At 36.5% G+C, this 5,439-nt stretch overlaps 1 non-coding gene across 1 annotated transcript; it reads right to left on the reverse strand.

Moving 5' to 3' along the window:
- Positions 1-3,975: 3,975 nt before the first annotated feature.
- Trnaq-cug (transfer RNA glutamine (anticodon CUG)) lies at positions 3,976-4,048 on the reverse strand. The gene has a single exon. It is a non-coding gene; the product is annotated as a tRNA-Gln (tRNA).
- Between the last annotated feature and the right edge of the window lie 1,391 nt (positions 4,049-5,439).

Raw genomic sequence — 5,439 nt, forward strand, 5'->3', positions numbered from 1 at the left:
GCCTTCCACACCGTATACCTCCCAAAAATTCACAGATATTCCTGTAAAGACATTAAGAAGGAATAGTGTTGCCTAAGTATTTTGATTATTATGGTCATAAATGAGTTATTGAAGGAGAAACCACTGAATTTGTATTTTTGTATTCAGCACGACCAGTGTTTGCCTATTCAAATTATCCAATATTTCAAGAACAATTGTAAATTTCTTCATTTAGAACTAAATAGTTTAACTACTTTGGAAGATTCGTTCCTGCGGGTACATTCAATAAATATTTCACGTGTGTGTTTGTTGTCCACGTTATCAGCTTGACTGTTAGAAATTAACACGGTAAATTGGGATGTAAAGTAGGATTTCCCTCAAATCGTTTAATTTTTTAAACGTGGTTTTTCGCGAGCGTTAGAATGCGTCCAAGATACTCAAGACAACTATTGCATGCAGGTAGGCACCCATGAATTAATTTTATTTCTTGCAAGTTTGAGAAAATTGGGCAAGGAATGACCACAGTCGTTGATGTTGTTGGGTGTATAAAGGTCTGCACGCGCCCTATAATGGCTGCATTATGGATTGACCCCGTAAAATCACAAAACGTGACTTAAATATTATTTTGAATTCAAATGGGGAGTTTTACCCCCACAAGTTCATGGGATATTCGCAATAGGAGTTTTTATATTGAATTATTGACCACAGTCGTTGATGTTGTTGAGATTATAAAGGTCTGCCCGCGCCCTATAAAGGCTGAATTAAGGCTTGACCCCGTCACTTCCCCAAGTGTGACTGAAACATAATTTTACGACCAAAGGGGGAGTTTTACTCCCACCGTTATGTGGAATATTCGTTAAACGAGTAATTTTGTACCCCAAATGTCGCGAGCCCTACGATGAATGACATCTAGAGTGGTCCCACAGCTCAAATCTGATGAACAGTCTTATTATATACCAGGGTGGGGAATCACGTGTTTTCAGCGGGGATATCACATAGGTCAAAACCGATATAAACAAACAAGTAAGTGTCATTTATTTCAAAATAACTTTTTTGACAGAAAAGACATGAACTTAGTTCGTAGCTTATAAAAGATCATTGAATTTTCTGCTGCTACACTTGTATTCTTTTATATTTGCTTGTATTTTAACGATGCAATCCTTGGCCAAAATTTCACGGCGTACACAGAGCATCGTACAACAAAATATCGTCAAGCTTATATATTCGAAAAAGGATGACATCATTTAAAAACATGGTGAACCCTGGGAGATCATCGTTACCCTGATATAGCTTCCCACCACAATCGAAAATTTATTCGATAAACTAAACGACTGGAAATCGTCAGTTAATTGTTCTTTATGCTAAATGTATGAGAACCAAATATCGGTGAAATGATAATCATGAAAGCAGTTCAGTTATCAATAGTCCTCTCATGAAATTTATTTCATTATCTTAAATTTCAAATGCGTAAATCATATCAGATCTTCATTCAATCAGCTGATATCTTAGGACATGTTAAGACAATGACATTTTTAATGGAATGATTCATCAACTTCCAGCCATATCATTTCTGGTTCTATCAGCCCGATTGTCAAAGATGTACACTATTTTCCGAAATGCAAATTTCCCTGGGGCTTAAACCTTTCATGCAACTGTTCCTTGATGGCCTTTTCGGTGAGATTATATTAAATAAGCAGTAAATTTAATAACACGATGGCTGATTATGTAACGAAACGTATCAAAATGGTCAGAATAAGAAACGTTTATCTTGAGGCAGAAAGTATTGCCTTAGGATGTGGACCTTTATGATTCTCTGGTGGCTTATAAAACCAGGCGTCACAAAAAAATGTTTTAATGTGCATGGTAATCGTAAAGAAATGCCAGCATTGAGTTATTCTACTTCCGTCTCTTCAGAAATAGACTGCTGTTGTCAAATGACTATACATTGTAACATACATAGAATTCACTGTGAATAAAAATAAATGCCATTATTGTAAGGAGTATTCCTGACCTTTCTAACCGTCAATATGTAGAGATGAAGACTAACTGTTTCGAATGTACTGGTAATTTCTGACAGAATATCAAGGTGGACAATATGGTTTTTAAGTCTATTTTTGATGTGGAGAGATTTTACATTTTGTCCGGCTTAAAAAAGTAGATATACATATGTTAAATTTTCACAGTCTGCATTCCCTGCGTTGCCAAGGTACTGGCCATTTCAGATGGACAATGTGATTTTTTAAGTTTATTTTTGTTAGGAGATTTTTAAAGAAGGTATCGATATGAAAATATAATAGTCTGTATTCGCTTAAAAATATCTTAAATTTTGATACAAGATGTTTTGACATAGACATGTTTAGATCATGGTAATTGTAGCGTTTAACCTTAAGGGTAAAAATCCTTTCTTTAAAGTATCAGTTTTTGCAAGAAATGCATTTTGTTTACTTTTTCCGGGAAGGTTTTACTTTTTGATGCATTCAACTTGGATCAAAGTGTGCCAAATTTCCTGGCTTTCTGACCTTTTTTGCATATTATTTTACAAAAAGTTAGAATTGCTTTTGAGTCGTCCGCAAAATGTCAGAATTGAATGAAATAATGAATGTGTAAACTTGAAACGAGTGCAAATATGTGAAGAATCATTTGATGCTTAAAATGCTTTTTAAATCAAAGTTCAACTGAAATACCCGAAAATTGTCACTTTTAGGCCAAAACGAAAAAGGTCAGGGACGGGTCCAGCAATACCGCCAAGACCCGTTTGAAACAGGTGCCGAAGCAAGTACCCGTTTGGATATTCATTTATTTAACCACATGTATCAGTCATCAAGGGATGGTGTCAATGAACATATAAGTTTGAATACTGTGAAATCATTAATGTTCGTGGGCATGAAATTTCGTGGTTTGCCGAAATAAAACAATTTCGTGGGTACTATAATTCGTGGATTTTCAATTTTGAAAAAAAAAAATCGAAGATGCGATCGTCCTAGATCGTCTGCATAATATCCACGCGCTGGCCCGTGATTTCCGTCTTCTACGTCTCACGGTTTATGACACTCGCTAATGTGGTAGGACATGCCAATTAGTGCACATACCCATGTCAATTATCGATATAATTGGGAATAAAGGCCATAAAAGAAGATGTACCCTGATCATAAATAGAGATAGGGGAAGCCATTGAATGCCAATTAAGAATTTTGCAAACTCTGAAAACACCGAAAAGGTGCGTATATTTTAGTAAACAATCCCATAAGATAGCTGTTGTAAACAAGTTCAATCACTTTCTTTAAAGTTTTACACGTGAAATATTAACTGTCTTTAAGTTTAATTTAAGGGTCTTGAAAACATCATACGTCTGTAACACATTTTGCCTTCGTCAGGATGGCTTCTATTCTAATTGACCGTTGGAACAATTTCGTCAAAGACAACAACACAGACTTTCATTTCCGAAGACGTCTAATTTATGGCTCCCTTATTTAAATATACATGAAACACATGCATATAAATTAACTGGTTCATAGCGGCGCAACGCAGTGTCTCTTTGGAAGCAAAACAATCATTATTATCATGTCTGCGTAATTATAATCAGCGTTTTATCTTCTCAGTAAATAAATAATATTAGCTTTTAAATAGCAATGTAACTGTAGAATATATTTAGTTTGTGTTTAAATAGTGCCTACCAGTTTTGGAATTACATATGGCGTTGCCATTTTAGGATTTCTAAGATCTTGTCGTGATAGAATATTAATGGTTGAGTGATCAAAAATATAAGATATCCACTGGTGGTGGTGGTGTTAGTAGTTTATACTCCGGGTCCCGGCGTGAGCACATTGAAGGGTCCCAGAGTGACAGTTCGACCACCGCACACCTATCCTGGGCAGAACCAGTACTAGGTGCCTTCACCTCTGCAAGGAACTGACAACTTCTGTACATGCCATGGGCAGTGGTACAGTGCGAATGGTCGTAGAAAGGATTTCATAACCAATCACAACAGAAGTGACCTGGCCCGCCCGGGAATCGAACCCGGGTTATCCGATTCAGAGTCCAACGCTCTACCGATTGAGCTAACCGGGCGGACAAGATATCCACTGCCAGATTGCGCCGCCTTATATACTCGACAGTCGGTTTGGATTTTAGGAATTAGGAATTCTGACCAATCAAAAAGTCTTTAGGAAATTACCAGCCAATGGCATCGGTGCTTGGAATTCCTAACCCTAGAAGGCAGTACTTCGGTCGAGCAAACAACAACAATATTATGCATAAATATCGAGTTCAACATGCAAATATTAACAAAGGGCAGTAACTGTCGTCATGGAAATATCAATTTAATGCTTTGTGACCTTGGTTCATTTGCAAAAGTCACAATCAAAATAATTTTCATAACCTTGGACTTCCGAGTTAGGAACGCGCGGATGTTACAAAATAGTTCAAATACATACCAGTTCAGAGTAATGCATCATGTGATGCATCTGTTGAATTACGATTTGCTATTAACAAATAACATTGTAAGACAGTTTAAAATTACATTAAAAGTTATAAATAATATTCATGTTCTGAAAATGAACCGATGTATCATGCCGCACTTGCAAGTTCCCAGGTCTCAAAATGGCGGAAATGACAGTTCCATGACAACTTTAGGAATTCCTAAAATCGGTAAATACTTCGAATAAACGTTATTTCACAAGATAAACTATGAATGATTACTTGCATACATTTGCATTGTATTATATTATTTGTGGATTAACATGTATACATAGTGTTTATGAGAATGAAACAGCAATTAAAGATGCACTTTTGCAGAGTCAAAATGTCAATGCAGTAATTTATTACATTTTCCCCACCTTAAAGATAAAAACTTCTCCTGAAGTTTAAAATTTAACACTTTTAACAGTAAACAACAATATATCTGGTTAATGTCCTTTTCTGACATCCATCATCAGAACAGTAAGTCTTTATTATACAGGTAATTCCCGTAGCACTGTAAAGTTGTATATAACCTAACTTTGATTTCACGTCTTAGACACATTTTAATTTTTGTTTTAAGTAACTTTATTTAAATATGAGAAAACATTTAGAACACTAAATATTGTAAGATTTTTAAATGCTTCAATGCTGAGCTCCCCTCAGCCGAAGTGGAACGTCCTCAAGAAACTTTAGCTCCAGCGATGTCCGTGGTTGAAAGGCCTCGACGATCTGTGTTTGAGTCTCTAGGGGCAAAGTAGTGGTTCCTAGTGCAATGCTTTTAATAGATTCATAATTGCTGGATAGCATGCGGGTATGAATCCCACCAGCCGGCAAGGAGGTTCCGGGAAGTACTAAATAGTTGTACTTAAATATTAAAGTGTGGCGATCAATTGGATGTATGCCATCACTCATTTCCAACACACCAGCTGCATACTCGGCAGCAACACCCCTTTGCTCAGGACTGTAGTGTTTCCAGCCCCGTGGTGGCCAGGAGATGGAGTT

This window comes from Mya arenaria, chromosome 3 (genome assembly GCF_026914265.1).
Source record: "Mya arenaria isolate MELC-2E11 chromosome 3, ASM2691426v1".
NCBI classification, from domain to species: domain Eukaryota; kingdom Metazoa; phylum Mollusca; class Bivalvia; order Myida; family Myidae; genus Mya; species Mya arenaria.